The sequence below is a fragment of the Sorghum bicolor genome, chromosome 4, assembly GCF_000003195.3.
Source record: "Sorghum bicolor cultivar BTx623 chromosome 4, Sorghum_bicolor_NCBIv3, whole genome shotgun sequence".
Taxonomy (NCBI): Eukaryota; Viridiplantae; Streptophyta; class Magnoliopsida; order Poales; family Poaceae; genus Sorghum; species Sorghum bicolor.
In genome coordinates, this window is record NC_012873.2 from 5,735,327 (window position 1) to 5,747,969 (window position 12,643).

The window sequence follows — 12,643 nt, forward strand, 5'->3', positions numbered from 1 at the left end:
CTACATACATATTTTTTTTCTTAGAATATGCACTTTTACATACATATTTATATATCTTTTTTACCATATTAAACTTTTTTACATGAATAGACATGCATATTTTGGTAATATATAAAGAATTGTTTAGGCCATTTAAACGGTGTCTACACGTTAATCCCTTTACCGTTTAGAATAAGACTGATAACTACTATTATAGACAAGAGAGAGTTGACATCATCCATTCCGTGCTAGGGAGGGAGCAGTAGGTGCTGTTTCTTCGCACATTTTCCAGCGGCGGGTGGATTGATTTGTTATTAGTATAATTCTGCATGGGAGCTAATGAAGTAGAGATGGAGGAACCCACTGATGGGAGGAAATTAAAGTGATGTGCCACGAAGAAGCTGAGTTGATATCGATAAGCCGTGAGGAGGAAGACAACGCGAAAGGGATAAACATGATTAGACATGATAAATAGACATTTAATTAATAATTTAACCGGTATGAGGATCCTATCCACCATATTGTTGGCAGCCAACTAATTTTCTTAGAATATACACTTATATATCTTTGTTAGCATATTAAGCTTTTTTACATGAACAGATATGCATATTTTGGTAATACCATATAAACATTTTATTTAAACCATTTCAAGAGTGTTTAAACGTTAATCCATTTACCGTTTAGAATAACATTAACTACTATATTATTTATAAACAAGAGAATGAGCATCTCCAAAAGTACCCAATAATCTTTTTCAATTCATGATTCTTGGAAAGAATGAAAAAAAAAATCCATCTCCCAATCTTTTGGCACTTGGGAGAAAAAACTCCTATTTGCGTGTAAAGTTCCGCAGACTTCAAGTCATGCGTATTTTCTTTTTGATGTGCATGGGTCGGCTAATCTAAAGGTGGAAGGGCGTGAAGAAAACAAAGAGTAGGAAAAAGTTACTGAGGTAAATTAAATATACAAGAGAGAAGAGATAGAATTAGTATATGAATCATGATGTAAAATTGTTTCTATATTTTAAGAGCGGATTATTGAAAAGTCTTAAAGCTGACATTCTTTATTCCTCTCAATACTCTTTTAAGAGTTACAAAACTCTATGTTCTAAAAGAAAAAAATATCGAATACTCTTTCCATGCTACGGAGGGAGAAGCAATAGGTGCTTGTTTCTTCGGCAATCAGAATCGTACGTTTTAATTTCCAGTGGTGGGTTGATTTGTCCGTAGATTCTGCATGGGAGCAAATCAGGAGCAAATGAAGTAGAGATTGGGCGCACGAGGAGCTGGCTGATGCATGGGAGAAAAGTGACGTGCCGCGAAGAGGCAGTTGATATTGATAAGCCGCGAGGAGGATGACAAACGTGAAAGGGATGCCGGGGGTCGTTGGGCGTGGTAGGTGAGTGGGGCCCGCAGGATCTGACGTCAGGACCACGTCACCTTTCGAACAAACCCAAATTAAAGCCTCCCTTCAGCTAGCTAAAATACTCCACTGCACAGCTAATTACTGTTGGCTGCTTCCATCCAAATATCTCAGCTAAATAGCTGGCTCTCTCTATCTCTATCTAAATGCAATTAACTACTAGCTAGCTGGAGGATTCAAACAATAACTAAGGTAAGTCTTAATAGAGAGTTTTGTAACGTTATTTTTCAAGAATATCATGTCATATAGAATAAAATAAAACATGTAAGAAACATCATCTCAATGAAAAAATTTATTCTATGGTTTTGTAGATATAGATCTTTCATTTCATGACTAATAAAGTGTTGATAATCGTACTAAAAGAGTTTCATCCCTGTAAAACTTACATCTTCCCTCTCTTTTTAAAAACGTTGTCACATCATCAAAAGTGCGCGCTTATGTGACAATGCAAATGAAACCCTAATGAAACTTTTACTAAGACTGACCTATAATTCTAATAACTAATTAGCTATCCGGAATTCAGACTCACTTCGAAGCATATATAAGTTGGTTAAGGCACCCTAATCCAGAGTGTTTCATACATATTGACTCTAGCTAGATTAGGGTAGTTATAGTCTTTTTCTATGCTAGCATTAATCTTTTCATGCACGAAGTCTACGGTTCCTGCAGTTTTATTTGTTTTATTTCTTTTATATAATTAATAACGTGCTGTTTTCTAATTAATTAGCAACGAGAACTTTTTGTATTGAACATTCAACATTGTAATGAACAAAAAGACCAAATACGTCAATTAACGTGCGGTGCTTTTTCTATCTATTTAGGGGGTGTTTAGTTCGTCTTCTATTTAAAAAAAATTGGATTTTGGTTCATTATTTTGCATAATAGAACTAAACACTATGCATTTTTTTTGGTAAAAAAGTGGTCATTCTCCATTTTAGTTTTTTTGTCTCAAGAGAGCAAAAAAGCCCAAAAGAGCCTTAAATTAAAGACCCTCATGAAATCAATAAATTCTACATTTTGGATGAAACTAAACATAACCCTGAAAATTTTGCATTCCATCATTACAAAGTAGTTAGTATTTTATATTTTGCATTTTATGGGAACTAAACACCCCCCTCAGCTGAATATATATATATATATATATATATATATATATATATATATATATATATGAGCAAACATGGATGAAAAAAGATTAGAAGCAACACAGCCGTTATGACAGGTGCCGTTGTGTGGAGGCAGAGCGCGGTAATTGCGTGCATTTCGTTTTCTACTCAATGTTACTCCGCACATAACACGTCATATACTTGTAGTTAGTCCGGAGAAGTAGGTATGTATCGGTGTAGAGTTGGTGGCCGGGCTCATCGCTTGTCGGCATCGTCAAGTTTTTCTGTGTGAGAAGGATCGGAAAAAATCGTTGATCGGTCACGCTAATCACCGTGAAACCAACGCGAAATCTAGATAAGTCAGCTCGACAATTCGCGCGTGCTATTGCACAGCGAAAATTGCAAGTGGTCAGCCAACATCGACAGGTACCTGTGTAAAACCCCGGAGTTGTTATCTTTTGACTTTAGATGGGTTTTGCCGCGATTAAATAACTCTGAGCCGTTTACTTAACTAGATCAAATGATTATGATCATCCGTTTCCGTAACTTCCTAGTAGGAGGTAGTATGCAAAATATATCTTTAATTTCTTTATTTTGTAAAGTACGATATATAAGGAAAGTTTAAGCTATAATTTTCTTTTCTAGATCGAACTGATAAATGCGTGATGAATGTGATAAATCTTTTTATTGTGTAACTTTGTGCGCAACATATTTTAATTACTATGCTATCAGCATGTTATTAGGCTGTCTCCAATAGGAGACCATTTGGAACCCAAACTCAAAATGGGTCTCCAACACAATACCTATAGCCTCCAACAGAGTACCCAAACAGAAGACCCATTTTAGGTATCAGGAGAGACGTAACCCAAATTTGGGTATCCTCTCTCTTCGAGACCCATTTGCAGAGAGTGTTGTCTTTTAGGTCTTATTGTTGGAGAAGACTAAAAATAGGTATGGAACTTTTTACCTGTAGCACTACCCAAAGGACAAATAGGTCTTGTATTTTGGGTGACGATTGTTAGAGATAGTCTTAGCCGTGTAACCTGGCATATTTGGATGTGACGCATTCGCTTATACTTAGGCCTTGTTTAGATACACCCAAACACTCAAAACTTTACAAGATTCTCCATCACATCGAATCTTGCGGCAAATGCATGGAACATTAAATATAGATAAAAAAGATAACTAATTGAACAGTTTTTCTGTCACGAGATGAATCTTTTAAGTCTAGTTACTCCATAATTAGATAATGTTTGTCAAATAAAAACGAAAATGATACAGTGTCAAAATCCAAAAAGTTTTTGGATCTAAACAAGGTGTTAGATTATATGTAACGTGTTAGTGCGTAATAACGTGTTTTGACTCATCAAATTTCACTCAATTAGGGCGTGTTTAGTTCCCATTTTTTCACAAAAATTTTTGGATTTTGATCCATCATTTTGCAAAATGCAACTAAGCACTATGCAAAATTTTTGGAAAAAGGTAGATACTCTCCATTTTGGATTTTGGCCTCAAGAGGCGAAAAAACCCAAAATGAGCCTAAAGAGGCTTAATGAGAACAATAAATTCTACATTTTGGTTGGAACTAGACATGACCCTGAAAATTTTGGCATTTTGTATTTCATCACTCCAAAGTAGTTGGCATTTTGCATTTTGGATTCTATAGGGAACTAAACACCCCAATATATTAGGTAATCATAGTACTACAGCATTGCAATAGATCAAGCGGAACTGAAGAGTCGAAATGTAAAGCTATATAGAGAGAGAACTATGTGTACGTTAGGACTTAGGACATATAAAACAGAATCACTCATGAATAGAACACTTAATTAGATTGGATTAAGGGACTCGTAAACTACTGTTAAGAGATGTGGGATGGCCATTAAACCTAGCAAGGAGAAGACTAGTGCCTGCTTGGAGTAGATTCTTTTTTTTTTTGACAGAACTGCTTGGAGTAGATTCTGATACACAAGTGTGGTGAAATGGTTTCGGTTGATGTGCGGCCGCGCGTCCACCGTCAACCTCCTGGTGGCAGCATCGGTGATAAAGCCTAAAGGAGAGGAAGTTGGTGGTGGCATCTTCTTCTTTACTTCAACGCGTAGTTAGGTCTCATTTGACACTGGCTCCGGCTCTTTGTAAAAGTACTTCGGCCGGCTCCTCATGTGAAATAGTTTCTTCGATGAAGCTGAAGTCGTTTGAGAAATGGTTAGCAAACCAGCTCTAGTAGTGACATGTTTGTAATAGTTTAAATTAGAGTTTTGATGAGAATTTAGCTAGAAGAAGCTGTTTTTTTTTCAAACTCCGGTTTCACCTTCTTCAGGCTCCCTGCTACCTTAGCGAACTGGAGTCAAAATTGAAGCCGTGCCAAATATGAACTTAGGTTTAGTTTAGTTATACTCAAAATTCAAAAACTTTTTAAGATTCTTTGTCAAATCCATTATCACGACAGGGACAGGCCCAGCCAGATCAGCGAGGAGGTCCAGTACATCACACTTACGGCCGCGTTGTTGGGCTGGTTTCGATCGTGCAGCGGATTCGTTCGGATTTGCAAAGCAAGTGGGCTGAAATTGGTTGACCCAGCAATATCCAGCAAAATAATCTTGGGTTCTGAATTGGATTGGCCCACTATGATTGCTAGCCAAGATCGACGAACTCGAGCAGTTAGCGTAGCGCAGGCCCTCACCGCACGAACCCATCCGACTACATGGAATTCCTCCATTCGTTCATGGTTTCATCAATCATCATCAACACGAAGTCACAACACCACGGACCCATCCGATGAGGGAGAACATAGAGCAGGACAAGATGTGATGCATGCATGGTGTCACGCCCAGTCTGTCCTGATGCTTCTGAGCTTCTCCCATGGGGCAGGGCCTCCCTGTCGACATGAGGCCTTCATGAGGTCATTATTCATCTATGCAAACGTTTTCCAGTCACTCGGTGTACATTGCAGTAGTCTATATATATATATGCAACGTATAGTCATTTCTTGATTAAATGCATGCAGCATGCCTTATTATTTCGAGTTCAATATTTCCCACGGCTGATCATCCTTCCGGAATAGTTACTGATCATCCTTGTAAGCTATTGCCTCACCAACTAGCTAATCAGATGTGAGTTTCTCCTTAGGCAGATTTTTCCTTTTTTGCTCCTCAGCCTACAAGGTATTAACAACCGTTTTCTGTTGTTGTTCTCCTTCTAAGGACATGTTCTTATGCATTACTCACCGGTTCGCTGCTGCAAACACCACTTTTCCGTTCGACTTGCATGTGTTAAGCATGCCGCCAGTGTTCATCTCTGAGTTAGGATCAAACTCCTCATGAGATTCATAGTTGCATTATTTAGGGCCTGTTTAGTTTGCACCCTAAAAAGTTTTTGGGGGTACTGTAGCATATGTGTAATTATAGCAATTAGTGTCTAATCATAGACTAACTATGTTCAAAAGGTCTGTCTTGCAAAATACATGCAAATGTACAATTAGATATTTTTATCTATATTTAATGCTCCACGCATATGTCCAAACATTCGATGGGATAAGGTAAAAAGTTTTTTGGTGAGAACTAAACAAGGTCTTATAGCTTCCTTATTCGTAGACAAAGCGGATTTGGAATTATCTTTTCTTCCAAGAATAACTTATATCCACGCGTTTCAGATTATTAGCCTGGAGTTCGCCACCAGCAGTATACCCGACCCTACCCTATCACGTCAATCCCCACAAGCCTCTTATCTATTCCCGTTCGATCGTGGTGGGGGAGTAAGTCAAAATAGAAAAAAAAAATCACATTAGGTTTAGGGATAATCAAGCTCGAACTGATGACTTTCACCACAATCTTTATTGTTTGGAGAATGGAGAATATCCCTGAGCAGGAGAATCTTTTCATATTTTTCTCAACACATCACTAAACCATTCGCTTAGCTTCCTTTTAGTTTAGTAGAGTGAAAACCATTCAACTATCAACTCTAGTAAAAACGACGGTCACTATAATTTGAAAGAGATCGAAACGACTGTTGGAAAGAGAAAGTTTGTTGCAACGTACATATTGTTATCTCTGATCTTTATCTCGAAATAAATTAACACACACTACTTCTGGCTATGTAGCCAGACAATTTCTCTCTCAATAATAAATTAACAATAGTGTTACTTAGATGGAAACTGTTCGGTGTATTGTGTAGTGCGACTTGAGGTTTAGGCAGGACGTAACGATCAACCGTACGTCTGTCATTACGACGTTGCATCATCCATTACTATTTCAGGAAAGATGACGCTCCGATCCGTACTTATGCGGTATGTAGGCCCTGTTTGGTTCCTCTTCCTAAATTTTAGTTAGCTAAACTTTAGTCACTTTAGTAGCTAAAGTTCCAAACACATTGACTAAAAGGAGCTAAAATAGTTTAGTTCCATTAGTCATCCAAGAGTAGCTAAAATAATTTTAGCCAGCTAAAATTTAGCAAGAGAACCAAACAGGCCCGTAGTCCTGTTACGAAGAGCGTGCATGCACACGCAGCCTTTAAATAAGACACACCCAACAACACAGCGAGAATGCAAACGACGGTTGGAAAAGGAGATCGAAACGAGATGAAATCGACGACACGCATGCATGGATCCTACCGGACAACACGATCGGCGAGGCGTGGCGGCAGTCCACGGAGCATTTCGACCTGATAGACAGTAAAATTTAACAAGCCCAACCAAATATGACCTGATTTTGCTGTAAAATGTATCCTGGTACCAGTAGCAGCGGCGACGTATTTACAACCAAACTGAACAATTAGTTTTCCTTTTGTCTGAATGTAATGCTTGGTGTATGTGTCTGAAAATTTGATGAAATTGGTGAGAAGGTTTTGGATGGGGAATTAAATATATCCACGTGCAAGCTTATAGCTTCATGGTCTTGGTCGTGACAGCAGGCAGCCAACCGAAACCAAACCATTATAATTGCAGGATAACAAAAAGAAAAAAAAAACACTAACGTGATCCCGATCTCTGCACTGCCACATGAATTCAATGCCAAATGCCCAAATGAAATGGGCCGTGATTATGGAGCGTGCTCCGTGGTCCTACACAGGTCACTCCGTATCCCAGATTCCCAGTAGTAGGCAACGATAACGATGAGCCAATGCAATGCAATGCAAGGGCAGTTGCAGACCTGCAAACTTTACGTGACCGTGACCCCGGCGGCTGGCACCAATAAAGGCTAGGCTTTGTTTAATTTCCATCTAAAAAATCTTTTACCTCGTGTTTGGATATATATATATATATATATATATATATAACGTTAAATATAGATAAAAATAATTAACCATATAATTTTAATATATTTTACAAGATGAAATTTTTAATTTAAATAGTCTATAATTCAATACTAATTATATAATTATACATGTATTAGCTAGAAATTTTTCTTTTCGCGAACTAGGTGCTCGTTTCCCGCTGCTTCCGTTGCCCGTACGTTCTCCTCTCATAGGAGTCCCGACTTCCGAATTAGGTGCTGGCCGCGGCTCAATTATAGTTTCCAAAAGATCACAGTATTCTAAGATGGTTTGGTTGACAGCATGACATTTTGCACGGCGCACATGACTAACATAATATGTGAATGTTATAGATAGGAATATAAGCAGGCTTACTCACGAACCTACAAACAGACTTAAATTTTGCAAATGCCACTACAAGAAATACTCTAATCTGTGACGGATTTTTAATGACGGTTTCGAAGATCGTCACGAACAGTATACTGTGCACCTCATCAATAAAGAAAGCCCAGACCCAGCCCGCTAGAAAGCAAACCCTAAACTAAACTGAGCTGCACCCTCGCCTCACCCTCCCAACAGCCGCCGCCGCCCTACTCCCTCTCTCGCTCGTGTCTCTCACCCCATCGAGATCCTCCTCCATCTCGATCCTCCTCGTCGCCAGGATGGCGCTACCCTTCATCTCTGACCTCGATCCGCACGGGGCCGGTGCAGATCAAGTACTGAAGCTACCCGACCACCGTCGGGAGCGATGTCCGACGGATTGAAGCCACCACCAACCTTGTTGATGTATGCAGGCCATCCTCATCTATGTGCTTGACGAACCGAAGCTGCCGGATTTGCCATGCTTGCAAAGAAGACACCGGTGCTGACCAGCTAGCTTGGCATTTGTTGGCTCGATCCAGAGGTGGTTTGCTGGTGCGTGTACTGATTCTTCCTGGTCCTCAAATCTGCTCTCCCCTTTGGTTGGTCTGTGTAATGTTCTCTGTCCTCTGCAAAGTAATTTTTGGTGGGATTATCAGCCAATTTTATTCATTGAAAGTAATGTGAATTATTTGATCCAGATCTAGTTTAGTTAGAGTAATGAAAGTAATGTGAATTATTTGCTAGCTTGTATCTTCTTTGTGTTTAGTTAGAGCAGATTGCATTTTATTTAGGCTAGTCATATTTGTTTTTTCGGCTAATCTGTTTACTTTTTATGCAATACAAAAAATTGTATGAAACCTGAACCTATGCACAGATGAAAATTTTGATAGCTAAATAAATAAATAATATTGAAACTAATCTTTTCTTTGTGCTACACACATATCATTCTGTTTTTAATTGATTGGAATCTCTTCTGCTGATTTGTAGTGTGGGATTAGTTAATGGGACTGTACTGCTAGCATAGTTTTGCTCTTCCAAATCCAGTCAGTTTCAGAAATCTTGAAATCCAGACTAAAGAGGGTGCACATGGACATACTGGCTAATTTACAAAGGGAAAGTTAAACATGCATGTCATTATTTTTTCCCAAGTTTAGTGTTGCTCCATTGGCATATGGCTAGCCAGGATGGAAATATTAGAGTGTTGTGATGTGTCCATTAATAGGCATGCTTATTTGAGTTTTTTTTCTTAAAAAATCGTCCAAGTGTTCTTGGATTCACAAGTAGGCAAGCACATGCTGGGTGTTCTTGTTAGGAGGGTGAGGTTGGTACGCCTTTGAGAGATAGAGATGTTTTTTCAAATAGTGTGATTGTTTTTGCATTAGAATACAAATCCAAACAGTTTTAATTTGTGGAATGCAGGTCCTGAATGTAACTTTGAGCATGACTCGGTTACCTATATTCGTGCAATGTCATCAATCATGATCCTAATGTCAGTACAGTGTCCAAAGTAGACCAGTTCACATGACTTGACTTTCTTTATCTATGAGAAGCAGCTAGCCCATCATTCACTACAACTGAAATTTTCTAAACTGAAACAGGGCAGTAGAATTTTTTTTCAGCAAGCACACAAAAGGCAAGGCTGAAAATTGAGATTTCAGAAAAAGTTTGTTGGTTTCTACTTCAATTGGTCTGTGTTGGTTTCTACTTCAACTGGTATGTCTTGATTTCAGATAAGTCTGATTGGGATTAAGGCCTTGCTCTTTTTTTGTTAATTTCAGTTAGCAATAGTGGAATCAGTGGCAGGATAAGTTTCATTCTCTTTGTTTTCTATGCTAGTAAAATCTGTCAAGTGTTAACTTAAAAGTTGAAAATTTAGAGCCACAGATGAATGATTGTTCCATGTCTATGATCTTGATGGTTCCTATTAGAAGAAAGGACATGTATTTCTTTGTTGTAAACTACAGTAGAAATTTCCTGAATTGAAACTAAGAGCCCATCTACTACTTTGCTAGTAGCAATTAAGATTGAAAAGTCATTTGCTTTGTGAGGGTGACAAGTATGAATTGATTTTTCTATTTAGATTGGATTGATACATGCTAGTTTGTTGTTGCTGTTGCTGTCCTCTAAATCACCAAGTAGTAGTCTTAATCGAGCCCTTCATCGGTGATGAGCACGCAACAGGTACGCTTGCCTGCTCCATTCCCTTCTGTAATACAGAGCTTGGCTATTTGCATCTAGATCTAGCTATGGCTATTTGCATCTGGATCTATTGGGGCTCTCACCTGCGTCACTTGCGATGGCACGACCTAAACCAAGTGTGGATCTGGCCCTCCAACATGCAGTTCACAGAGGAGACCGAGGACAGTGTGTAGGCTGATGAGCGATCATGAGGGATCCCAGGAGGCATGGGCGCAGGATGCATGTCGATGTGGGGGTGGCGTACCTCCTGCCCTCCTGTCATCGGCCATCAACACAGGGCATAGCCGCTGCCACTACTTGCCTTAGCTCGAAGAATCATGGTGTTTGCGTCAGTCATTGGCATCTTCGTACATGTATTATATTGAAGCATGATCGATTATTATTTTCAGCTTTGTTTGATGCATGAGCTCTCTGATCTGTGTCTCTTTGTGCAGCAGCTTCTGTGTTGTAGCTTCCTTGTTTTTTTTCATAGCAGCTAAGCCACATTTGCTTCTTGGTTCTAACAGAGCAGCATCAGTTCAGATGTATCGTTTTCTTCAGAGCTAGCAGTTCAATGTTTCTCCAGCAGCAAGTGTTCAACAACAAGTGCAGTACTGCAGTAGCAGAGCAGTTCAGTGTGTTGCTTAGTTTCAGAGCAGTTCAGTGTACGCAGTAGCAGAGCAGCAAGTATGTTTTTATTTTGTGAATTGTCATCTTCTTGATACAGCATCATCAACACAATATATAACAATTATGTCCAATTCAGTATAGTACATAGAAAAAATGGTAATGCTGCTATTTGTTTGATCTGTGTATATGCAATTTTGCTGCTTGCTTTAAATTAATTATAAGTCATACCTAAACAATCATTTAGAATTTCAGTTTAGTAAATAATTGCAGTGTCAAGCTAATCAAACTGCAATGCATGTAGTTCATATTTAAAGGTCAATGGTGTTGGCTTTGCATCTGTTAACCGGCAGCAACAACTTTGTGAGTGCAGCCATTTCAATTTGATATGTTTAAATTGATAGTTGTACCTAATACATTTTAGCTTAGCCAGCAGCTATCTATTAAGTTATCTAAATCACTATTTGATTGAATGTTTCTTTTTTATGCTTTTCAGGAAGGGAATTGGTGGATAAACAATATTGGAGAAATGCTTGACAAAGGAGCATCATTCCACTAAGGCGGCTGCATTGCTTATTTGCGGCATGAAGAGACAATTGTTGGCTGTATAAATTAGTCTTGTTTTTAAATTGCTTCATCATCAATGTGTAAATATTTATATGTAAACATATTTGACCAAATGGTTGTAAATCTATAATTGGAAATACAATAAAGAAATGTCACCATATTTGTCATTGAATAAATGTCTTAATTTCTTACGACAAAAATAGATGGGCTAGATGGTGATATCAGCATCCATGTCATGATCCACATAAGCAGTCTAGATGATGTGGCAATTCATCTGTGACGGTTTAGAACTGTCACAGCTAATGGGTTTGGGCTGGGCTAACTAGGCCTTGGGCTCAGTTGTGACGGTTTGAGATCGTCATGAATTCTGTTAATCTGTGACGGTTTTATAAAAATCGTCACGAAGGTTAATCCTTGACGCTCAATAGGTGACGTTCTCTAAAACCGTCGCAAATGTTGCATAGTGACAGTTTTTTGATGATCCGTGACGAAAATTTTTTGTCATGGATTAGCAGGTTTCTTGTAGTGTGCTCTCTAGTTGTAATTGTAGAACAAACTTGGTTTATTGTATATTAACATGCTCCCTTCGCCTATAAAAAATATCATTCTCGCTTCTTGGAAAATCAAACATCTTTCATTGACAAACATATATATATATGAAAATAATAATATTAATGGTACATAATTAATATTATTTGATGGGTCGTTGCATCTATTTTTTATAATAATAGTTGCTAATTTTTCTACAAACTTAAAAAAGGTTTGATCGATATAAGTCTTATAGCAACTTTTTTCATAGGACAAAGGGAGTATGCGTCTAAAAAACAGTAGAGGCAGTAGGTTGGCTAGGAGCATGTGGTGTAGAGAGAAGGGCAAGTCGGCCGTCTACTTCCCCTTTTCTTGCCCGATTACTATCGCTGGTCATAGCTATTAACCCACACCCTATCATCTCCCAAAATCCTTATTCAGCTCGCGTGAAAAGGCGAGTGGAGGGAGCCAGTTCTCATTGTGCTTCATGCTCATGTAACACCCGATTGGTTAGGAGAGGACAACAATCATGTGGCGGTGGGTGGAGTGGCACGACGACGTGGTAGCCGCTAGCCACGAGAGTAGTGATCTAAGGCCAGCCAAGACGGAGGCTAATATGGTTG

The 12,643-nt window shown here is 38.7% G+C and overlaps 1 long non-coding RNA gene across 1 annotated transcript; it reads left to right on the forward strand.

Annotated features, from left to right (window-relative positions):
- LOC110435097 lies at positions 8,321–11,586 on the forward strand. Its single transcript, XR_002452760.1, has 3 exons — positions 8,321–8,672; positions 9,719–10,985; positions 11,422–11,586. It is a non-coding gene; the product is annotated as an uncharacterized LOC110435097 (long non-coding RNA).